General features: G+C 38.9%; 1 protein-coding gene across 1 annotated transcript in view; it reads left to right on the top strand.

Annotated features, from left to right (window-relative positions):
- Positions 1-26,041, top strand: part of ST6GALNAC3 (ST6 N-acetylgalactosaminide alpha-2,6-sialyltransferase 3) — a 214,804-nt gene that overhangs the window by 15,254 nt on the left and 173,509 nt on the right. The window lies entirely within an intron of this gene.

Below are 26,041 nucleotides of genomic sequence, written 5' to 3'. Positions count from 1 at the left end.
AGCGCCGCGGGCTGTGCCCGTGCCAGCCTGGTGGGGCTGTGCAGGGCTCGATGCCTCTCCGAAGGCCAGCAGTGGGTGCCACCTGGGAAGGCTCAATAAATGAGGCTGCCCGAAGGCATTTCTTGTAATGACAGCCTGTCAGCTGGCTTAATTAAGGCCTCTCTTCAAAAGAGAGGCTTTTAACTATGGATCTTTAGAGCTTGCTTCTTCCCTGGTAAATGTAGGCACCCAGTGGGGATCAGGGCTTGCCCCTGTTGTTTTCCTGCCACAGGCCAAGAGTAATTCTGGAGTGTGGCAAAACAAATGGAGCACACTTGTTGGATCCAGTTTGGGTCCAGTTCTGGGCCCCTCAGTTTAGGAAGGATGTTGAGACGACGCATCCAGAGCAGGGCAACACAGCTGGTGAGGGGCTTGGAACACAAACCCTGTGAGGAATGGCTGAGGGAGCTGGGGGTGTTCAGCCTGAAGAAAAGAAGGCTCAGGGGTGACCTTGTCACTCTCTACAAGTACCTGAATGGTGGCTGTAATCAGGTGGGGGTCAGTCTCTTCTTCCAGGCAACAATTGACACAACAAGAGGATACAGTCTTAAATTGTGCCAGGGGAAGTTTAGGTCAGATGTCAGGAAAAAATTCTTCACTGCAAGAGTGATTGGGCACTGGAGTCATCTGCCCAGGGAGATGGTGGGGTCACTGGTCCCTGGATGTGTTTAAAAAAAGACTGGATGTGGCACTCAGGGCCGTGGTTTAGTTGATGAGCAGCTGTTAGGTCATAGGTAGGTCTTTTCCAGCCTGATTCATTCTGTGATTCTGTGATCAGCTGCTATAGAAGTCTGTCTGCTGCTCTCATTCCCTAGAACAAATAGCAGGCATGTTTGTGTGTATGGGAAGTTGGGATGTGTGTGCCTTCTTTTAATAGGAACTAAAATGAAAAGTGAAAAATCCCCGAAGTCTGAGGTTTGTGCTTTGCAAAGGATGGTGGGAGGCAGATAGCCACCCACTAATGTCCTAGTTGTTAGAAAAGAAAAATCTTGTGAGTCTGAGGCAACTGGGTTTGCCTAGCCTGGAAAAGCAAAGACCTGGGGAGTAGCTTTTGGCAGAGTGCTACCTCCAGCAGGGTTAGAAGAGATAAATCAGGTTTTTCTCATAGGAGCATAGTGGGAAGCGTCATGAGCCGCAACAAGGAAAGGTCCAACTGAGTATAAGGAGAGAAATACACAGCAAGACTGGAATGTTACTGACACAGGGGCCTGGCAAAAACAGCCTTAGAAATACTCTCAACATGACAAGGCCCTGAGCAATCTGATGTGACTTTGAAATTAGGCCTGCTTCAGGCAGGAGGTTTGGCAAGATGATCTCCAGAGGTCTCCCAATCTTAATTATTCCTCAATTTTATGATTTCTTCAATGCTGCTGCTGCCATTCATAACGTTAATTGTAGTGTACCATATGTAGTGGGCTTATTGAAGCATGTCTAATAACTGTGTTAACAGAATCACCCTCACCTGTGGGCAGGCCAAGACTTTTTGGTTCTTTCATTAATATTGCTGAGGATCCAGAAGGTAAAAACACTGGAAGTTTAATTTACGCATAGAGGGGCAGATAAAGAAATGGAAGCAGTGGCCCCTCAGTTATTAGTAGAGAACCCTTTTACCAGTTGGCTTAGGACATGAATAAATTGCTGTCTGGCTATCATGAGTGTGGCATCCTAGATCCTTTTTCAAGGTCTCCACAATTAAGTGCAAGCTTCTCCTGAAAGGAATTACAATTTGCATTACTCTTGAGAATGCTTGAAGGGTTGTATTTGGCAGAAAATTTTAATGTGACAGGGTTTTTTGTCCTAGAGCCTAAATTTAATTTGTTCATGCATAATGCACTCAGTTGAGAATTTTCTGAAGTGGTGGAGTGTAACTCTTCTTTTTCTGCCTATGTTCAACGAGACAGGAAAATCTAACTAAACTGATGAGCCTCTAGTAATTTGATGGTTTGTGAAGGAGTGAGTGCAAACTCAGTCCTTTTCAGCTTTTCTTTCTGCAATTCACTCTCTCATCCTGCCCCATTTTTCTAAAGGACCCTATTTAAAACCTATATTCAGGGTTATTAACTTTTTCACCAAGAAGGTTAAGCTTGGTGTAGTACAAAAGAGACTTCCTGCAGTGAGGTTTATAGCTTTTTACTGGTATGAAAATTCTGTAGAGGTTTTTTTAGTATTAGGGATAAGTGAGGGAATCCTTGATACATATGCCTTTAATAGATGTGAGTATGATAAACAGGAGTGATTTATTCCAGCTGTCTGTTTCTGCTGAAATCCACACCTTTCCTTGTTTCTCAAGGGTTGTAGTGCAGGCACAGGAAACTTTGAGTTCTGCTTAAGCCAAACTGTATATGACAAAACTGTTATTTGAATTTCACAACATTATATTTCCTGGAATGGTAGAATGTACAATATTGTTCATGGATTATGACTGCTAGATGTGCCCAAACAAAGCCTTGAAGGTTTCAGAGAAGTTAGAGAAATGCTTTACTTTGTTCTCATATTAAGTTTTTCTTGAGGATTATGATGCAAATATATTGTTAACTTTTTTTTTTTCTTTTTTCTTTCTTCTCTTTTTTAATTTGCTATTTGTTCACCACAGTTTAAAATCAACTGTCTGTTTAAGTGCTTACTGGTAAAGTTGTAGAATGAAAGGTCAATTACCTGGTGTCTGAAAAATTAATTCATTCTAACATGATGGTCACAATTCTTTGTGCAAGTCTAACTTAACTGTCAAGGACAGTATCTCAAAAAGGTGTTCTGAATAATCTGCTCTTTTCTGAGCCTTCTACTTAAATTTAGAATCTAGGAAAATAGGAGACTGCAGATAATTTATTTACGTTTTTATTTTCTAATGGTACAAGGTATTTTTTCACTGCAAATGGTTTAACAACAGAAATTTCTGATCAGCTACAAGAATTTGAAGTTTTAGTCTCTTAGTTTGAATTCTTCTTGTCTAGGCTTTTGCATGTTTCTAGGAAACTTGTGCAAGGTCAGCTCTGACTGTACTCAGATGGGATTAATTAGCTTGCTTTCCATGAGGCTTGACCTATACTGCCCAGAAGAAAGGATCTCACTTCTTTCTTAAGCTCTGCTTTTTAAATGAGTATCATAACAGAGCAGTATAGTAAGTTAAAAAAAAAAAAGATTAAAAATTTGTGCTCTGATTTGTTCCCAATTCTTGCTTTATCAGGATTGTCTTTTCCAGTGCAGATACATGCAGAATTCTTCAGTTTCAGTAATGAGACTGCTGGTTGCCCTCACATAGGGAATTGGGTCTGCCTTAAGTGTGTTAAGCATTTTTTTTAGCCATTCAGGAATTTGAAGGCATTTAATGTTATTTTGTCGCTTTTGAAGCCAACTGTGTGCTCCAAAGGACAGGTTGGGAAAAAAAAATTGAAATGGGAAAAGAATAGGGAGGGAATAGTGTTGGGACAGAAATAAATACAGCAAGTATTTTGAGCAGTACTGAGTCACCCCACAGAGGTGTTGACAACAGGCTTGCATGCTTCTCTAAGTCAGAACTCATTTCTGTGGTATAAAAGATGCAGCATGGAGCTCTTTAAAAATTAATATTATTGTTTTGCATGTTTTATTTGCTACCAATAACTGGATTCTGGGTAAATAGACACAACTTCATTAGCAACAGGAAGGGTTCACTGGAGTAAGAATGAACAGAATTGAATTCTGCAGAGCTTCTGCTTTTATTGAAGCTTCAAGGTAACAGCTAATGCTCTGCACAGCATTTCCAAGAAAAAAAACCACAGCTTAATTGAAATCAGGTGCAGTGACAAAGCTGTGTCACAAGGTCAAGGTGGATAGTGGTCATTTGCCAGGAATTGTAGCAGTGATTGCACCTGCATCTTTTATTTGGAGGATGACTGATGTTTGAATAACGAAGAATCAAATTATTACATGCAAATCACCATTCAACAACAACAAAAAGAAAAGGTGTTTAATACCACCTTACTTGATGGAGAATTTTTTTTTTCTAGTTAACTTTTTAAGTGGCTTGAAAGTGCTGGGATCTTGACCCTTTAACTGTGTCATACCATAGGTACTACACCAGCTTGCTTTCTCAAACTGAGTCGAAAAACTGCCCACTTCTGAGGCATAAATACACTGTAGAAACAGAAGGTAAACTTTGAAAATCTGGCAAGTGAAACTAGCAAGTCTTGAGGTAGTTGCAGGAGTTCAAAGACAAAAAGAAACAGCCCCCTGTTTTAAAGGATCCTTCCAGGACCAGAGAAAGCAGGGATTTCACTCTGGAAGTCTCCCAGGACATGGTGTTCATGTGGTGTTTCTCTACCCTGCTGTTCAGTTATGTTGGGTACCCAAAGGAATGTCTTCTCTGCTGTCTTCTGTCTGAAGTCAGGATAACCTATAAATTGTTAATACATTCATCATGAGCTATGAAGTAGTTACTGCAGAGAAGATTGGTGCTATTTCAACTGCTGTGAAAATCTGTTTGTTTTGAGGGCTGCATAACTTGGAATAAATGTTTCATTAAATATGTTATGAATGATGTGTTTAACAACTCGAGCAGGTCAATAATATTCAGAATTAAATTTAGTGAGTTTTTATTAAAGGTTGCCTGTTTCAGTGGTGAATAGTTTAGTAAGCATGTGATGCTATAAACAAATGCTTCATATGCTCTGTTATGATTGCTTTATTAAGTACTTAGCCAATAGCTGCATTTACCAAATGAACCTAATTTATTGTATTTATTTTTTTCCTAGGGGTTTCACACTTCATTATAAATGATTTATTGAACATACGTAAAGCAGTTTAGTAAGCTATGTTCTGCCTCTTAAAATGAATGCATTGCTGGTAGGGCTTGATGTTGCTGACACTTTGTAATTGTTTGAAGAGTGTTTGTAAGATACTCAGACCATCAAAAAAAAAAGTTTTTTTTTTTCTTTTTTTTCCTCTCCAGTTCCTTAGAAGTCATTGAAGATGTAGTGTGGTGCTTTCTGTAGTTCACACGTACTGGTAAAAGCAGTTGTGGGGACTCACCTGTATGCATTAGTACTGTTTTCTCAGGCAGCAGCAATGAATTGTACACTGCATGTGGAAAAGATGACACTAAAACCTACTTGATAGGAGCCATTGTCTAGGAAAACAATGCATGTGGCACTCTGACATTTTGTGCTAAAGCAAAATGTCCAGCCTGACAGAGAGTTTGCTACTGGGTCTGGTTGTACATGTGCAAGTCTGGCTTGTTCTGTCCTGACTCCCTTCCCCCTTCCCCTCCTGTTGGAACGTAAAGGCTGTTCAGGTGATGTCGGTGAATTTGGTCTTTAGGACTCCTTATTATATTTTAGTGTGTCAATTACTGGCTGAATAGCTCAGTAATTTGGCTTTTTAAGGTCCAGAATTAATTTTGTCTTCTCTCCTCCCAGCTATTTTCTACTGCTGTTAGCAAAATTGCTTTCTTTCTGATTCAGCAAATGGATATCCAAAGCCTGAAATAATTTTCGCTTTGGATGGTGACAAAACAAATGCTGCACATGTGTTGGCCATGACACATAAGCCCAGAGCTCATAAAAGTCAATGGGAAGAAGCTCATTGACTAGATTGGACCTTAATCCTCTTGCTAGCAGAAAAGGAAGCTCAGTGGGATAAGAAGTCTTGCATGTCTGATTGCATGAGAAAATATTTGTGCCTGATACATTAGGAGATTTGTCATCTTCTCAGCAGTGTCAACACAACTGTGTGCAGTTCTTCTCAAGCCATTGACATTATTTGGGTTAGATTTCACCTTGTGCCTTTTATTCATTTTTTCTATGAATATTCTATTAACCCATCTGAGAAGCCTCAAATCCTTGTTTTATGCTCCTGCCTTGCTTGCTCCCCTTTTTAAGATGGTGTGGTGTTTGACAGATGCTGCAATGAGAAGAAGAATCTTATTTGATACAGATTTATCTGTCTGGCAGCTGTTCTCACTCTATTTGACTTTTCAGCCACCCTGCTCTTTTCCTTGCATTTGGCTACTTTATTGCTCTCCATGTTTCTACCACAAACAGAATCCTGCTTTTATAAAATATGGGAATTAAGATGATGAACTGGAGAAAAGGCTCTTGGGTTCCTGATGGCAGAGACCACACAGAATGTGTGAAAGGTGCACACAGCACAGTGGTAAAATCTGTGTTGTCCCAGTCTCTCCAGTCTCTGGTGGATGTGTGCCTGTGCAACAGGAGCTTCCCATCTGCCACAGAATGTCCCAGAAGATGGCTGGGAGAGGTGTCAATAATTTTGTATTATGTAGGACATATTTCATAGCAACTGCAGTCTCTGGGTTTTCTTGTTCAGCTTTTTTTCCTCTCCAGCTAATCTGTTGGGCGTTTTTACAGTCTTGATACCAGAGTGTGGATGGGAGGAGTTGTGGGGAGGGCAGGGGGAGGAACAGGTTTGGGTTTTTTCCCTTCTTTGTGAACCTACTGCTGCCAGTCATACATCTACTGCTGTTAGAAGAACTGAAATCCAGGCCCTGGATCTTAGAAATTAGGAATATTAACTGAAAATACCAATCAGTTGCAGAGACTACTGTATGAATTTGAGGGGTTTTTTTTGTGGTTTGTTACTGTCCTTCCCCAGGGAGCCTAGTGAGAGGCATGAGGAGGTGTCAGAGATAGTGGGTATCCATGTCCAGTGTGCACTGTTAATCAGGCAGCTGAACAGGAGCCACATTCAGATTGCTGCCAGATGTTTTTCTCTGCACAGATTTTCAAGCTGTGAAGCCAGGGCCCTGCCAGGACTGATAAGGCTGGGCATAAAGTAAGGAAGATGGCATCATGTTGGTCCAAAGGGTAACAATACAAAAGCCTGTCATGCTTGGGGTTTAAAAAAAAAATTGCAGGATTGCTGAGGCTCAGTTTCATTTTTGAAAAGCAGTTTAGGCATTTAGGCAGACAATAAGAAATATCCTTGGTGCCTGATTGCTATTTCTCTGCTATCAGTGAGAATTTAGATCATAGGAGCCTGTGTGTTATTTGTAAGGCTCCCAAGGCCTCTGAGTTGCTTTTCAAGTATCTTACCTGAAGTGGTGTTTATTTTTGAAGGAGATAGTTTAAACAGGTACTCGTAGATATGACTGAGCTTTTTAGAGCTGTTGTGTGGGGTGTTCTGAGCAGTGAGATGTGGAGATCTGAGCCCTCCTGGTTCCATTTCTGTGCAGGGGCTTTAGGGCTACCAGCAAGGCATCGATGCCTTTCATGTCAGAAGCAGCTCTAGTCCTGTGCTTATGGAGTTTGATGCTCCAATCATCCTGAGGACTTTAGAATATCATTGTAATAATGATGAGGGAGATTATGCTAATGCACATATAAGCCTGGCTGTGAAAGGTGAGACCAAAGGCCTACTTGGCAGAAATAAAAGACCAAAGCAAGCATCAGACAGTTTTTCCCCTGCTCTCTTCCAGCTCTCAGCAATCCTGGAGGGCAAACCTCCTGAGTCTGCAGTGGTTTCTGTTTATTCCATAACCCTTAATGAGCTTTGTGAACTTGCACAATCTGCTCATGAGCCCATGGAGTTTTATTGTGTCCTGTGCCAAGGACTGCCACATGCACAGCAAACACCTCTCAATTCACTTGGTGCATCCTATTTCTGTTCTTGAGATGGACACTGAAAAACTATCCCTCCTTAGCCTCTTCATACCACTGCAATTACTTTTTCCCCAGCTACTTGGGAAGATACTCAGCATAGTTTCTCTGTGCAGTCCAGGGAAGTCTACCATTACCTGAAGAGAAGCTTCTCTTTCAGTAAAAGATAATTGTTTGCAAACTTAGAATGTGGAAAACAGTACAATAGCATTCCATGTGATTAAATCTGACACTCACCTGGATAACATTTCTAGATATTCTCTAGCTCCTGTTGTATTTAAAGAGGTTGATGTGCAATAAAGCCCCAAATGTGGCCCTTGGAGGCAGGAACTTTGTTGCCACATAAGTAACCCGTGTTACCCTTACCTGACCATTAGGCTGGCATGTGGGAAGTCCTGCATTCTACTCTTATTCAGGTTGTTGTTGTAAATGTGGCATGATCTGCTTGCATTCATTTTTCTCAATGAACCCCCCCAGTACCAAATTGTTTAGAGAATAGTATGTTATTTTATCATGAGAATCAGCCAGCCAGCATGTTGTAAACAAAGAAGGGCATTCTTTAAGTAACTTTGATATTGCTGATTCTTAGGTTTTTTAAAAATGTTAATATTTTTGATAATACTGATGTTAAACTGTCTTCATGTCTGTCTGCATTAAGAAGATCTTTCAGTAAATAGTGGAGCACTGCAAAGGCCATATATTACATTTAAGTATTAGAGAATTTTTTTAAAGTTACTATTCTGTTGAAAACTTGCAACATGTGTCTGTAACCTTCAAGCTGTTATTTCAAGTCACATTTTAGTTAGGAAGATGAAATTGTGGCAACTAATGGACATAAATGCTTCAATGCTGGGCATATTAAATAAAGAGATAAACGTCAATATCTGTTGCTTGTGAGCAGTGGTTTATAGCCTCCCACTGTCTAGAAAATATATTAAGCCTTAAAATTGGACTTTCTGATCTTTTTCTAGATATTCCAAAAGCTTAGGCTTTCCAGATAGCAACTTAGACATTATTGGGCATATAAGGAAAACTAAAATTTGCTGTGAAGCCATTTTTTATTACTATACCCACTGGTACTAGATCACATCTCTGGTAGAAGAGTTTTGTTCATGAAAAATAGAGTTCAGAAACAAGAATGATAGGAGTGTCTTTGAAATAATGAAGAAGGGTTGTAGTTAACAGAGCCATCTATATGTATTTTGAAGCTACCTTGTCCACAAAAAATATTCTCTGTTCCAGTTCAGTAACACTGTATAGTTGTGTATTTATTTTAATGCCATGGCAAGTCTACATTTATAAAAATGAAACTCTGGACCAAGGAGAGGCATCCTCTGTTCCACTCTCTGTGAATGGGTCAAGTGGCTTGACCTTTCTTGTTCTTAAAATTTTATCTTCTGTCCTTATTCGAGGACAATGCTGAGCTGAAAAAAGCCCCACACAAAACCCAAGAAAAACTCTCCCAAAACACTACCATGAATATAATCCCCCCAATCCCCAGACAAGAGTCCAAGAAGTTTTGAGAGAATAGTGGAAGATCAATATAAAGTAATTGCTTTTTTAAATCCTGCTTGTGAGCAAGTTGAAAATCTTTTTCACAGGAGTCCATACAGAATGGCATGGTTTAAAATAGTATGGAACACATCAAAACCTTTCTATCTCTTAAATGTCTACGTTTTTCATTGCAAGGTGTGACCTAGATTCCTCACTTCTTGCCTACAGCAAAGCTTTTCTCTGTGCCACATAAAATGAGGGTTTAAGAAAAGCTGCCCTGTAACCTGTCCTTGCAATGCAGATCCCTATTGGAGGAATTCTGGAAGTGTCACAGGCTTTCTCACGAGGAATGGCCAGGAGGATTCTGTTTTGTACTGTAAAGAAACACAAGGAGCACAACAGGCTCTATTGTTTTGCTTTCACGTGGTAAGCAGAAAAACTCCATGCTGCTGAGAGGAAAGCTGATGTCTTTACAAACCATTGGATGGGTGCAGGTGTGGGTGTGTAGGTCTTTGGAAAGGGTCTGAATATCTCTGCTGACTTGGGGCAGCAGGTTTGCTGCAGAGCCCAGGCAGGCTGGCTCCTGGAAAAGAGTCTGCACAAGCCTGAACCTCTGAACCTTGGGGTAAAAGGACAGGTTCAATAGGGAATATGGGGTAGGTGATTTGGGAAGGCTGCACCTTCCCAGTACCTCAGCAATGGGGAAAGGAAGAGGGCACCATGGGCCAGGAGTTCAGGACAAGAACTCCCTGTGAAAGCTCCAGAGAGGAACCCTGCAGGTGTGCCCCGCTGGGCTCTCCCTTATTCAAATAGAGGGGCAGGACTCCTGTGTCTCCTTTTTGGACATGAATCTCTGGCATTTGTGGATTTTCCTAATGCTGACAACTCGGGAGCCTTTGTACATGTTATTCTTGGAGCTCTGAGCTTTTCTTTGTTCCTTTTTCAGGGAGTGGGTTTCCAGGTAATGTTTTTCCAGGAGAAAAACTCAAATAGCTGTAGGTTCCTTCCACCCTCAGGCCCACGTAAGCAATTAACTGTAACCTGTAGGTATAACTGGGGCTTGAGGAAATAGTGGGCATGGTAATTTTTCCATATTGTACTTAAGTATTGTTAAAGAGCTGTAGGGACCAGTTAGGACACTTCTCAATAATTGGGATTTTCAATTACCTCACCTGTCCCATTCACCTTCCAGGATAGGTGCTCAGAGCACTAACAAAATTCTAGTAGCTGGTGTTCTGTCAACAGTCCCACACAGCAGCTCTGATTTCTGAAGGTGGGACATGTAAATCCATATGGATTTCTAGGTCAGCTGGAGCTCTATGTTCAGAGAAATTGAGCAGAGCCTGCTTGGGGCACTTTCACAGAGTAGTCTTGATGTGGAACAGGCTTGAAGCTTGGAAGGTTTTACATTCCTGCTGCATTAGGAAGGAAAATGAAATAATGCATATTACCTTAATTTACTGTATTGTGTCTTGTAAGTCTCACATTGCTTTCAGCTATTTTTAAGGCCAAGGGGGACTTGTCTGTAACAGCAGACAGGTTTCCCTGTATATTCTGTCCTAGTAGAAAGTTCCTAACTAAGTAAAATACTGCATCTAATTCTATTAATCTTGAAATAATGTCAGAGATCATTTTGGTGAAGCCTGTGATCACTGCAATAAATACTTACTTACAGCTCCAAGATGGCAATGCATATTTATTTATTTACCCTGAAAAGTCTCATTTTTGTTGTTTCTTGAGAAATTCTCAAAGGCATTTGTTGCATGTAGGATTTGGAAGGAGGTTATTTTCCAGATAACTCTTGTATTTCCACTTGGCAGCTTTAATATGACCTTTGTCCTAACCAGGACTTAAGCTTTTTCCATAATTCTTAGCAAATGAATGTTTCATTCTTTGAAGCTCTCTGACTTCCATTCCATTTCTCTGACCTAGATTTTGGTGGTTGGGATTGATTGCTGGGATGATCTAAGCTGCTGTCTACTAAAGCCTTAAATACTCTCCTTTGTATAATGAGAAAATTATTCCTTAGCTTCTTGTTTAGATTGTAGTCAGGAGAAACAAATTCAGATGCTTTTTTAACTCCAGTTTTCATTCCTGGGTAAGTGACCCAGCTTGGATTTTGCTTAGAAAAGAAACAAATAAAAGTGTGAACTGGATTTGCTGAGGCAGCAGTCCTAGGAGAGACAAGGCACCTCTGTGCCTTGTGCTGTGGGATCCCCAGGGCCAGGGGAATTGTTCTTCAGGCAGCTGGTGACAGTGACACTGCTGGGCTGTGAAAATCTTTGAGTGGTGGGTGCTGCTCCTAAGGTGCTGTCTGTCAGTCTCTGAAGTCCTGGAGGAATGTTACTGTGGCTTTGGAGGCAGTCCAGGAGTGCTGTGTGTTGACATTTGTTTTGCCTTTTTCATTTACTTTACCTTTTTTTTTAATCTCACCTTAATTTTTTATTTTTTTGTGCTTCTTGGTGTGTTTTTTTTTTTTCTTTTCATAGTTCTTTTTATTTCCTTATCTTTTGTCCCAAGCTGTAAGCAAAACCAGGAAGGCATTATAAAGGTATGTTAAAATATAACTCTCAGGTGGCTAAATACTTCGGCAAATAAAATCTGAAAGTTTGGAGGACCTAATTTACAGTTTGGTAAATGGATTGGAAAAACGCAATATGATGAATTTGCTAATAAAAAATGAAACTTCACTGTTTTTGACAGAAATAATTTACATATGCAATTATCTGCCTCTCAGTGTTCACACAGGGAACACTAAATGTAAATATTACCGAGGTCTGGAAGAGAACATGTAATAATAAAGGATGGATGTATGTATGAGAGAAAGGGAGATAAATATTTGGGCTGATCCCAGCCCACTTGTGGCTTTCTTACAACAGTGAAGATAGGGGCAGAGAGGAAAGACTGTTGATGGGTTAACAACTGTACACATGTTCCATTAGGATTCAATCCTTTGTGGGATGAGAGGAACATCTTAGTGTCTTGGCTTATGGCCAGCAGTTATCTGAAGATTTAATGAAATTCCATGTTATTAAAGTAGGAATCTGGAAAGGCAGTGAGGGGTCTGGTGTACGGAGGCACTTGTAAACAAATAACATCTTTAGATATAAATAACTCCTAGCACACCTTGGTGTTCATGTGTAGTATTTTCTCTCTGGGAATCTCTCTGGTGGCAGACACACCCATATCACACCATACTGTGGGGAAGTTGTGAATTATGATTCATTAGATCCAGCCTGTGTGCACTGGTGGCTGTAGCTGATCATTATTCCACATATTCATTCTGCTGCAGAAGAGCCCATATTGAGTTGCAGTTGTCTTTCTTCTGATTTTCATGGTTAGGCTCCTGCATGAAAGGGTGTCTGCAGTAATTTTATTTCGAGGTCTGGTTTCATTGCCTTTTTACAAAAGTGAATGTCAAGGAACATTGACAGAACTTTTATTTTCTGTTAGCCTTTGTTAACCCTTTGCCAGTGCTCTGCAACATGCCATCCCCTTTAATTCTGTTGAATATAATTTATGCAGAGTTAGAAATAATGATGCTTCATATTTGTTTTTATGAACAGCTTTGTCTTTTAAAAAGCTTTATCCTGTAGAAGCCCCTTGAAGTATAAAGCAGAAACAAATGTGGTTGTCATGCAGTAGGACAATGCAGCATCCTAGCTTGTGTCTTAAGACTTTTCTTTAAGATATGAGAAATGATTGTTTGTCACTTCTCTTTCACTTGTAATGGATGGTAACATTTCTAATAACTGTAGATTCTCAGTCACATCAAGGGGTTTTTTAGTAGTTTTTTCAGCATAAATGCAGGTCTAATTACATGAAGATTCACTTCTTGATACTTGTGAAGAGACAAACATGAAACAAAAAGCATTTATTTTTCGGGATAATAATTTAATAAGGGTGCTGGAAGCTTACTAACCTGACTTCAGGTTCCCTTATTAAGTGTCTCCGAAGGAAAAGAGGTTGCCAACACTGTGAAGTCTCTTCAATTAAACCTGAAGTCTTGTGGTGCAATTTAGAGCCTGCTGTTAATGTTATTTAATGTAATGGTGTGGCTGGTTGTAAGTATACTTTTGAATGACATCTGTTGCTAAAGATTCTGTAATTTTAGACTTAAATGTTTGCTGGGTCCTAATTCAGCTGCATTTTCAATTGTTTCTCTATTCATATGGTAATCAGGCTGCTCAAGAGTTGCTAATTATTACCACTGTTGTTTAAAGAATGCAGTGAGCAAAAGCATGTCTGTGACCAGATGCTTTTAGAGATGTAAGCATTAAGATGATAAAGCTCACATAATTCACAGCCCATCACGTGCAGGGAGATGATTAGAAAGCAGCTAAGCCTGTCTTGTCAACCTTCTAGCTAAAAGGAGAAAAAAAGTCTGTATTTGTAAGCAACATGATAACATTTTAACCGTGAGATGAATGTCAGCATTTCCATAAATCTCCAATTTAGAAAATTAAAATACTTTGGGGGACCATAAAGGGCTGAAGCTGACGTCTAGTTTCAATTCTGTGCTGCTACAGAAGACAGGCTGTCAAGGACGTTCAGTTTAATTGCTGAGAGAAGTCAAGCACAGAATTAAAAGAATGAGTAACTCCAGTGTGAGGATTTCATGTTCTATGTGGATTCAGCTTGTAAACTCCTTTCCTCTCTCCCTGTCTTCTTTTATCTTTCTACCTTCACTTCAGGTCCTTCCATCTGCCTCCTTCCCAATTTGTTTTCACCACTGTTCCTCAGTAGCTCTGGGTGTGCTCTACTTTTGGTGCTGATAGCAGCTCTAGCAGGCAATATGTGCATTTCCCTGGAAAATCTGGCTCGGCTCTGGCTGCTGCATTTGGGGCCTGTCACGAGCACCTGCCAGTTTGCAATCTGTGCCATTAGTCAGTATGTTACCTTCGGGCAAGTGTCTGAGGTGCCTTTCAGTCTTCATCTTCCTCTGTGACAAAAGATGCTTTGCTACCCACATTCCAGTGTAAATAGACCATTATTTTCTGGAAATTTCCAATTACTGACTGATTTGAAGATGGACAGTGAAAAGCAAGCTGAGTCCCCTGCTCGCTCACCTCTCAATTCGAATTTCATTTTTTCAGTTTTCTCCTATTAGCTTCAAAGTGTCAGCTGATATTTTCTTATTATTTTTCTTAGGGTCTGGTATGTGCCAGTGCTGCAGCCTGGAGGAAGTATCACTCCTGCAGAGCTGAGTAGGGAAACACTGGAGGAAGCTATTTAGGAGACAAGATAAGGAATAGATTATTTTGCACTGATTTGGCTTTGACTTTACCTGCTCATGTGTCCGTGAGAATAGAAATCCAGTGAAACAGGTTGGAAAAAAAAAATTGCCTGTCAGAAACAGGCAAAGTTACTGGGTGATAAGAGGGAATGTAATTACGTTGTTGCGCTTTTGGAACTCCACTGTCTGACAGTTCTCACACAAGAGGGCGCTCCGGGAATTTTAAAAGAAATATTGGGCTCTGTTAGGACTCTTTTTACATGCAAGTGTATTTTAATGTGCGGTTTTCAAAGCTCTGGTGCTTTAACTAGGGTTCAGTCTCCGGGCCTTGGAAAGCAGTGTCTGCCTTCTATATTTACCCGCACAGTAATTAATAGAAATAACTGTTCTTATTATGACTTCTAACCACTAAATGCGCTTGGTGAGAAGGAATGATTGGCAATGAATCTGAACAGCATAACCATGCAGATTTTGTTAAAGCTATATAAATAGTGAGTATTTACTCCTGTGTAAGAGGTAGTGTTTGAATAATGTCAGTCAGAAACATGACCTAGTTTTCATTTTCTGACAAAGCCAATCCTTGTATTGGGAAAGCTCTGTTATATTTCTAGTACCTGGAAAAAAACCCCTGCTTTTAGGCTAATAGAAAAAAAAACAACATTGAGAAACAATATCCACAGAAAATCACAGTGGGAAGGTTGTGCTGTAAAAATTTTTGTTTGTTATTGTGGGGTGTGCGTTTGTTGAGTTTTTTGGTTTTATTGTTTGGTTTGCACATTAAAGAAGTATGTTCAGCCAATAGCACTGCCTTGGGTACAGTCAGAACACAGGATAGGACATCTGGTCTGTAGCTGAATTTGGAAGGCAGTAAAAAAGTGTGGTGATACAATTGTGAAAGGTGGAAATTCAATTTCTTACTGAGCTTGTCTCATCTGTTGTCGCTTAGGTCTGATGGCATTTGAATGCTCGCTATCCTGGTCAGAACTTGGACTGGATGATGTGAAGCTGAAAGACAGTGTAGGCCAATTAGCATCACCCATTTCTTGCCAGTTTCCATGCTAAGAAATGTTAAGTGTTAGTGAGAGAACACTGACTTTCTGGGAAGACAAATGTGTTAAATCTGGTTCTGATTTTCTTGAGGCTCGCGGGAGCAGACTCTTCCACTTCTCCAGAAATGCTCACCCTTTCCCATGAATTTCCTACCTCCTACCTCTGCTGTTTTTGATGGGAGAACACGTGCTTAGCAGAGCACAAGCCATAGCTAAGCACAGGTGTTAATGCATTAGTTTTGCAATGCAGTGTTCTTTTAGGTCTTTTGTGAGTATTGAGACAGGCGATATTTTTCTCCTGACGTCTGGGCATGCAGATGAGTGCTCTGTCTTTCAGGACAGGGAACTGGAGGGAATCAGTCTTACCCTCACCTTCCCAGTGAACTATCCTTTGTTTTGCAAAATTAAGAGGTAAACAACCATAAATAATCCCATTACTGGTGTTATAGCTGTACAGCTATATAGTTATTTATGTGTGTGTATATATATATATAAAGCTATATAAATAGTTTTTATATAGCTATATATATATATATAAATAATATATAGCTGTATAGCTGCTAAGTTTGAGGATATTTTTCAGGTCTCTAAATGTGGGTGATTGCTTTTAGCAAGGTATTTAACATTCAACCTCTATTTTTCCCTGGTAATGAGTTCTGTGGCCTAGTAAGCTAATGTGTTAAAGAGAATTTGCTGTTAATTCACTTGTTTGCTTATCTTCTGTCTTTCAGAGTCAGTGACTGGCCTTGTTCTTCACCTGTTGATAGGCTTAGAGTCCTGGACAGGACCTCTGTCATCACCCCTGTGATCTTGCCCGAAGGCAGGATCAGCTGTATTTGCTCCTTTGGGCTGGTGATTGTCTAACTAGTTCCTAACACCTTCAATAAGCCAGACCTTGCAGGCTAAACTGTTGTATTTCATTACAGTCTGAAAATGTTGTCCTTATCGGTCTTGCTGAAACTTAATCCCTTTACTGCTTGTATTTTTATGTGTTTGAAGCGTATCGTGTTGTCATCTCTCCTTCGAATTAATGGAAGCCTTTACTCTAGCCTTTCCCAATATTTTTTTTAGAATCTCTGGTCTGATCTTCCTCTTTTCTTATCATTCTCTGGATTCCCCATTTCATTTCCATTTTTTTCATGTGTGATGCTCAGAAGTGAGAATGATATTTTAACTGATATTTTACAGTCTTGCATTAGAACAAAAGTATTTTCAGATGCTTCTGTGTAGAGATCCTATGTGACACTCAGCTTTGTTTTCAAGGCAGACAGAGGCATTTTAAGTTGCAAATTGCTCATTGGGTCTTTAAAGGAAGTGTATTTCAGTTTTGCTATTTTCATGCTTTTAATCAAACTTCCAGTGTGATGATTCCAGTCTTATGTTGCCTTTATAAGCAGGCTCACTCCAGATTTTTCATGGTTACATCTGCTGCTGCTGTAGAAATCCAATTCTTCTCTTTCTTCTAAAATGAGGGTATCAGAACTGACTTTGTATCATTTGCTGTCAATATAATAATATCTTAATACTTTCAGTAGTTGCCACTCCTTCACAATGTTAATCAATCGCTTTATTTATCTTTAATCTTTAATCCGCCATGAACAGAAACTGTAAAATCCAGGGTTTTGTTTGTTTTTTCTTGCAGTGCTTGTATTTAGCCTGGAAACTAGCAATAATAGTTTGAATTACTCTCTTCTACATATATTACATTTCTCAAAGTTTCCCTTTTATCTTGATGGGGAAGAATTGAGTTCATGATTGAAATTTCTCTAGTACCTACCATCATCTTCCCTTTACCTAAGTAATTAGATGTTATATTCACATGTTGCTGTTCTACTCCTAGACTAGTGTTTTTCCCTTTTCAAAGGAGTTTTGAACATAATAGTAAGCACAAAACATAGATTTTTTTTTTTTGAGGAGGAATAGATTGAAGGTTTTCCTGCTTCTTGATCTGTCAGATTGAAGTGAGTCTTGTTAAAAAGCAGCTTGCCTTTTCCTATTTGTTTTACATTATGTGCTTTTCACCATGAATTGCACCAGTTCTTTTTTGATTCACATTTCCTAAATCTCTGTTTTATATTTTCTGATCTGAGGCCCAGGCAAGCACAAAACATGGGAAACAATCAAAATGTTAATGTAATTTTCAATTACTTTAAGCCCAGCCCTAGTGCACTCTTCCTAGAGAATGACCTTCATTTTTGTCCCTGCAGGAAAGAAATCTTCCTTAGGCAACTATAGGGCATAATATGCTACTGTTTTTTAAGCAAAATTCCCCATTGATTTCTTCAGGGAGTTCCACTTAAAATGCGACATCACGGCAGAGCTCAGTCTAGTTACATATATCAAATGGAAGGATGCAGTTCACATACATTTTTGAATCTTGTGTCTAAGCTGCAGTGGCCACTAGAGGGAATGAGAGATCTCAGACGTTTACATTTCAAAAGAAACTTTTTTTTTTTTCCTGGTTGTTTTTAGATTAATCTCTAAGAAATAACTGCTAATCTATATTAGCTCATTTTTTTTTAATTATAAGAAAATAAATCATATGCATAAATGTTAGTGATTCTTATCTCCACTGTGTGTTTTCTGGCTCTTCAACAAAAATCAGGTTGGTCCCAGAAAAGGATTTACAAATCATCAGTACAAAAATTAAAAATAACAGGGATTGTGTTTAAAGAGGTGTGTTTTTTCTGGCCCTCTGAGAGCTCTAGAGCTACTGGCAAAAATACTGAATTACTGTTGCAAACTGTTGGGGCCTTCACTGTCAGACTGTTTATGCCAGCTACTAATGACTGTAGAAGAGTAGGCATTTTATGTTACTGAAAAATCTAAATTGCATTCCAGACAGGTTGACACTGATGCTTCAAATTGTGGGTTTGCAAGATAATTCCTAATCTCAATAGAAAAGAGATGTCAGATTCAGTTTTACTAAGGGACTGATTGTACTTTGCCTTTTAACTCTAGAATGCTACAGAAACAATCCACTCTTTTTGGCTTTAAATGTATTTTCAATTAACTTTTTTTCTGTCTGTAAGTAAACATAGTGTACAGAGCAAATGTGTTCCTTTAAATTTCTAATTACCCATTCTCTGCAAGCATGACTTAATCTTACACAACCTCAATATTTTCTCTGTTTTAGTTGTCATTTATCCTGAATATGCATCAGGAATTCAGCATGAGGATGTTTGTAAGAGATTGGTGCTCCAAGAAATGGGGACTTCCTTTTGGGCGGCATAAAAAAAGGCATTTTCTGGATTACCCTAAGATTTACTCAAGTCTCTGTGGTTCTTTGTTTGAAGAAACTGGGGGAAAAACTAGGAATGTTAGGGTAATTTAGTGTTTTCCATGTATTTCCACATAAGCACATGTGTGAGTAGAAATGGCAAGATAGTGTGAACTTTGTCCTTCACATATTCAGAGTGCTATTAGGCTAAGTGGTTCAGGAGCCTAAAAATAAATAAATTTTAAAAATCTGATGTAATGTTCTACTACATTTGTTGAGGTTCCTATGAATTCTAGTCCCACGTGCTCCAAAGGATAGCCATCCTAAATGTGTATTACAGCAAACACAACAAGCCAAATTGTTTAAATATCCCTTTTGAAGGGGGAGGAGGAGTGATATTGGCGAGAAAATCCTAATAATGAGAGCTTTTGGGGTGTTTTGATAGCAGCTACTGTAATCATGAAAAGTGGTGAGCATGCTGTTATAGCCTTTTCAAGATGAATAATGTTACACTTAAAAAGAGGCTTAGGATGAATTTAGTGATAAAGCAAGCTTTTATAAGGTCTTCTGTATATACAATGCTTACTGGCACTAAACCAAATAATCTAAAAGAAATATGTGCATGCCCTATAAGAAATAACTTTAGGCTGTCTTATGGCTTTCAAAATACATACTAATTTAAGAAGAATAGATTTTGGTATCTTTTGTCCTGAGATAACTGGCCTAACCTCAGTATTTGTACAGTGCATATTTGGATGGCTTGCGAATATTAACATGATCCAAATTGTTACCCTGTGCAAACATTTACTAAGGCAATGTGAGGTAGAGTCTGTAGTTTGATGGAACTTAAAATGCCAATTAAAAATGATGACTTATTTAATGCCAACAGGCCATACCCTGCAGTGCTTACTCAAGCAAAATTCTAATTGACTCCAGTGGGAGGTTTGCTGAAGTGAGAACAGTGGATGGAGGAAGAGGCATAAGCAAAGGCACAACCCCAAATATTACTCCAGGCATCATAAGGGGCAGCATCTTGTATTCCCTGGCACCAGCAAGGAGCCTGTCTTGCTTACAGAGAAAGATTGAAAGAACAGGGATTTCCTGCCTATCTGGAGCTTCCTGCAATTGTAGCTCACTCAAGGGACTATTTTTGGTGAAAGCTGGCTGTTCATTGAAAATTGGAGGTTTAAAGTCAAAGAAATAACTCATGAGCTTCTATGTGTTTTCACAAATGGACGTGGGATGATGAAATGGAGAGTAAAAGGGGAGATGGCATTAAAAAGTACCTGCAAAAGTAAAACTTTACAAGAATCTGCTTGTTTTTTTTGTTTGTTTGGGGTTTTTTTATGATCTAGAAACAAGATACCTCAAGAAAACAAAGTTGCAAACAAACAAAAAATGTGATTTCCATTTCTCTTAGGCATTATTTATGCTCTTCTGGTTCTCCATGTCCTGCTTCCAGAAGCCAAAACAGCCTCTGCATTTCATTGTGAGTTAGTAAGGTATAAGGAACGTCATCCTAGTGATGTTCTGTTGGCTGTCCTCTGTCCATTGTTTGACAAGTACTTTGATGGGCTTTTTGAACTACAAATAAACTATCTGTTGAAGATTTTGGTTGCTACTACTTGAGATGTGTTCACTAGACAGACAAGTTAGAACGTTTTTCTCTGGCTTTGTCACTGGAGTTATTCCTAAATGCTTTTGACAGTACCAAAAACCCTAGAGAGCAGACCTGATTGATTACTATTGACTGACAGATTAGTTGGTTTGTTTGGGTTTTTGCAGGTAGTAAGTTACTCTCCGTTCAGTGTGCACCTATAAATGACAATGGTTTAGTTACCTTTATTTTTAATATTGTTTTAATTTAGTATGCTTCTTGCACAATTTTACTACTGCTGCATTTAAGTCAGCAGAACAACTTTATTGCAGACCAGTACGCATTAAGAGGTGAGTGGTAAGATGTTAAAAATAGTAAGACATGCTTCTAGAAGTTCTGAAACCTAAGACAGGACAATTTAATAGACTTGAATTTTTTATATCTACATATTTTTAAATTATAAAAGCTTAAATGTGGACATTTGTAATGGATTATATAGCTCTCTAGCAGTCTTTGTTTTTCCTCCTCCACTTTGTTCTCAGAAATGGCTTAAGGGAGAAGTGAAAGTTGAGTTTATATGGTGTTCTTCAAGACCTTTGCCATTTATTGTCAGAAATACTGGGTTTTTCTACTAATTTACTGTATCATTGTGAGCAAATTACATCTTGCTCAGATTTACCATCTTTGTGACTTTAATTTTTTAAAATTCTGGAATTTTGCTAATTATCCTGTGAGATAAGCAGATGATCTATTTAGGGAATAAAAACCTGTTTTTTATGTGCAGCTGCTGTTCCTGCAGTGGAGATGTCAGCTGTTGCCTTGGTGGTAGAGGATTTAACCAGGGGACATGGGCATGTCAAAGGGAGAGGAAAGGCCCATGTTCAATGCAGGTTCTTTTTTTATCCTTTTCTGATCTCCATACAAGAGGAAAATTGGCAACTCTGCATTGGAATGCTGAGCATTAAGTTTAGAGAAGGAGCAAATATAAATAACATCTCTGTTTTTAGAGATGACATCTCCACCTCTGTGGTATCTTCCTAGCACAGAGTGTTGAAGCTATCTGAAACTCATTTCCCTTTGATGAATGTTGGGGGTTTTCCTCCTCTTTGTGGTCTTGTTTCTTAAATGACAGATATTTAAGAGGAGTGCTCAGTTGATTTAGAGCTCTTTACTCAATGCCATCTAAAACTATGCTTAAATCACTGGAAATTTTTGGAATAGATTTTGACATCAGCAATACTGTATTTTGCAAGAATTGTACTTAAGTAAGACTTTGTGCTAGATCACTGCTAAAAATGAGAAATGTGCAGTTACCATAAATTATTTTTCTTGGTAGTGGTGTGACACTCCATTGTCATACTCCATTGTGACTGTGACAGTTGTCACACTGCCATAGATCATGGTAACAGCAGTAAATAAACTGGGCAATAACCCTGTATAGATGGTGCTTAAAATACAGCTTTCATACTGCTGTGCCCCTGCTCCCACACAGCTGCTTTAAATGGTGCCACGTGTTATGCAAGTCTGTAGCATTTACCTGGCTACATTTAGATTTTAGTATTTAATATGCTTAAAAGCTAATAATTTTTAAAAGTATGTCTAATTCTGTGATTAGAGTTAGCTAATTGTTAATTAGTAATTTATTGTTCTGTCAAGAGGCTTTTTAAAGAAAGGTTGTAATTTGGTCTTGTTTTTCTTTTTTATTGTGATAGGAAATTTCCATGGACTATTGAGAATGTTCTCCAAGTCATGAAAGACCCTGCTTATGTTCTTTCATGGAGTTTCTTTCATAAGAAGAAGTTGGTTTTGAATTTCACAGTGTAATGAAATTCAGCACCATCAATATACTGCACAAAAATACAGTGCCTTGCTGGTCACTGAAAACAAAAATCCCCCCCCCCCATGTGGAAATTCAAGTTCCCTTCAGCGTGTGAACAGACTCTCACCAACAGTTAGTAGTACTTATTCAGTGTTTTCCTTATCAGATGCCTTCTACTAAATAACTGCATGTCTTCTAAAAAAAAGGAAATGCCAAGGCAGTAATTGCGTATAGGCCTTGGATTTAATGTGATGGTGGGTGTTTGTGTTCTGTTGCTTTAACGTGAAGTTGTTAGGAGAGCTGACAGCTATTTAGGTGGCTCATAATAAGAGAATGTTTCATGTAACAGCTCTGGTTTTGTAGATCAATTTTTCTATTGAATTTTTGCATTCTGTATCTGAAAATTTAATTTATTGTATCAAAAACTGATTTAAATAGACTTGCAATTCAGGGCTGACTTTGATCTGTGACTAAAAAACTGAACAGCTTTATCTTTCTATCATTTTATTTTGCAGTAGTGCAATAGCTTCAAGTGCTTAAAAACCACAGTTATTTAAATATTCTCTTTCTCCTTATCTTTTTTGTTGGTTTCTTTAACAGTTCAGGTGAAATGATGAAAACTGTGCAGACTTAAAAAAATTTTTAATGGTTGATTGTAAACTTGAGTGAAGTTTAAACAACAGTGTGAGATTTTCTAGCCTTTGGCTGTAGCCTTTAGTTTCATTTGATTTCCACTCGTGTTTTTTTGTGGAGGTTGTGTTTTGAATGCTTATTTAAATACTTAACCATGTGCATGGGTGTCTGCAAGGCAGGTGACTGCTGCATTCCTGCTGACATTGGAGGCCTCTAGTGATCCTAAGATCAAGGCCATTTAGAACTGGATTCAAGGGCAGCAGTAGATGGTTCTGGGGGCTAAACTGTACCCACTTGAAGTGTGATGATTGGCCAATATTTTATAAGCATTTTTTTTTATCCTTAACGTTTGCTTCTTGGTAAATATCTTATGTGTGGCCCTTCAAAAAGACATGCTTGTTAACAAAAATGGGTTTAAATGAGTTTGTTCTCCTGAAAGGCTGCCTGTTTCCAAGACCTAAGCCAACTGAAACATGTCCTACTAATTATGACTGTAGGGAGACCAAGCAAATAAAAGACTTAACTGTGCTTGTGGCAGTCATTCATTGCACAAGAGGATGCACACATGGAATTTATTCTCATTATTACTTTCACAGCTTGGACACTGGTGGCTTTTCTCTTTTGCTCTGGTTGTGCACTCTTGCTGTTTGAGCTGTCCTCTTGAGCATCCTTTTATGTTTCTTAGAGATTGTAAATGTTTGTTTTCTAGATTTGTTCTGTTTAAAGAATAATAATTATATTTGCTTTGTAGTAACTGTGCCATCTAATCCATATTAAACAGTGCAACTATACATGTAGAGTAGTTTCCAAGGAAACCTCACCCCCTCTCCTGCCCCTGAACCCCTCCTGGAACTTTAGAAAGTGAAGTGTCTTAGTTTAATCACACCCTATTTTTGCCGTCCTAATCCTGAACTCATATTTCCCACAAAATTGCAGCTTTTAAATGTTTGCAGTGCTGTTGTGAAGTTTATCATGCACCAAATGATTTAAGATACGTAAATGGTATTGGAACAAATTACTGCCTTCATTATGACAGACAGCAGATGAGTACATTACACTACTGAGTCGCAGACTCTTTAACTAAAATACTGTGATTGTTTTCCGTCTAGTAGTTCTGTAATTACTCTTTCTTTATGTTCACTGTAAGAAGTAAGACAGCATTTTTTAAGTCTCTTTAAATGGCGCAATCAATATAAATCTTGCGCATTGTTGGGAAGATGATCAATTATTTCATTTATGTACCCATGTGAGTAGAATGGTGGTTTAGTTGGGTAAAATTTGGCAAAGATACTTTCTTATTGTTTTGATTCTATTGAGGTAAATTTCAAGAAGTTGAGCATATTTACTGGAGTGCTGATAGGATGTAAACTTGTAATTCGAGGAGTGTCAAATTACACCCATACTTGGATCACTAGGTACCTGCTTTGGCTTACAGGTTAAGGAAGAGAAAAACTAATGACTCAGTTAAAGATAGGATTGACCAAGGTTTGGATTTGTGTGTGTGGAATTCTCCCTCCACATGAGGGGAGGGACCAGAACATGCTGCTGCAGTTTCACACCTTCCAGAAGGGTGTCTGTCCATTATTGTTCAACTTGCTTCCTGCTTCCAGGCTTTCCAGCTGTGTTGTTTTGCTGCATGTGCTGGGTGGATTTTCTGGTGATCAGATGAAGTGAGGGAGGTGGTCTGCTCTGTGTTCATTGCTATGTGGAACCAAGTTCAGATTCATTTCATAACAACTGCAATCAGAAAGTTTTGTCTACTGTGCTGCCATCTAAGAGAACCAATAAAGACATGGTATCTTGGCAACTTCTATATTTCATTGGTTTAAAAAAGGCATAAGGTTAGTGCACTGATAAAAGATAATGCTTAAGAGAACTGTGTTCTGAATTGGGAGCTGTGAAATAAAGAATTAGGAAAAGAAGTTTTATCAGATATTTTCATATTTCTAACAAGGTGTTTGGACTTACCAGCATGTGCTGTGGCAAAATGTCAGAATTTTATAAGTGAGGGCTCAGACACTTTGTGCAGACAATTATTTAATGACATAATTGCTGGTATTTTTTATTTTTTCCGTGCTTTGCTTTGGAAGGAGCTCTCAGTGAAGTTACACATCCACGCACAGAGGCTGCCTGGAGCAGTTGAATCTGTGTCTGCTTGTGCCCTTTGGTGCATGGGCTGTGCTCCTGCTGGAGCCAGCTGCTGGGGATGGAAGTGTGGGAGGATCTGGGGAAGAAGGGGATGCTTCTCTCCTGGGATGCTGAAATAATCCAACACCATCAAAAGAGAAGTGTTTTCATAGAGGTATTGTTGAGGAGAAACTGGTGCAGACCAGAGAGTGTATCTGAGAAATGCCACGTCTTTGCTCACAGAAGTTTTCAGAAGTCAGGTAAAGTCAAACACACTTCTCCAAGGACTCTTTGCCATTGCTTTGAATTACTCCTAAGGAAATTACTTGAAGGGCTTGGAGAACTGAGATGGTAAGGAATGTAGTGCAGAAATAATTGATCCTTTTGGTTTATTAGGTTGTGTCCCTGCTGTGGAAGTTTTGTCAATAACAATAACACTGTAGAGATGTCTGTCTGCAGTTAGTCTGTAGCTAGATCAAACATTTCATGGGGTTCTAGCTACCTGATTTCTCCCTGAAGAAGGTGATGTATTATTTAATTTGTAACTAAGTCCTGGGACATCTTGAAGAACAGTGTTATTTATCTTTGCTACAGCAGGCAAAAGTTCACTGGTTCTGTACAGCACTAGCTTGAGTTTGTGAAAATCGGGCTTGCATACAGTTGATAATGCTTTTGGAATATTTTCAGAGCAGAATTAAACAATTAACTTTTAAATTTGATTTGAAAGCATAGTGTGTTTGAAGGAAACCTTTGAGTGTGGTGTTTACTGAGTTTGTGCTTGTAGTTCTTAGAGTGATTTGATTTGTATTTCATAATATTTTAAAAACGGACTTGCTTTTAGATACCAGCCTAGCACAAGAAAAATATTTCCTTAGTCGGTACCAACATTCCCACTTTTTTCTCCAGGGGTAATAAAGATCAGTTTGCCTGCAGCCAATGCTGAGGTGTGTTTCCTCACAATTAGCACACAAACTTACTCAGGGTTGCTCTTTACAACTGTTTGGATGCTGGAGAATTAAACTGATTCTATGTTGACATTTAAAATGCTTCAGCACCCCATACAAAAATCTGTTGCTGCAATTGGTATGCTGGCTTTTCTGCATTAGTCACATTGTGCAAAGTAGTTTCTGATGCTTTTCTTCAGTAACCTTCATATGGTAAATTAAACCCTGAGTTCTAAGTATCTGATTGTACTGACCTTCACTTCAAGGAGGTTTTTTATTTAAGCTTCCAGC

This window comes from Agelaius tricolor, unplaced genomic scaffold (genome assembly GCF_023055355.1).
Source record: "Agelaius tricolor isolate 1412-34295 unplaced genomic scaffold, bAgeTri1.0.p SCAF_11, whole genome shotgun sequence".
NCBI lineage: Eukaryota > Metazoa > Chordata > Aves > Passeriformes > Icteridae > Agelaius > Agelaius tricolor.
This window is presented reverse-complemented; position numbering and strand designations above follow the sequence as displayed.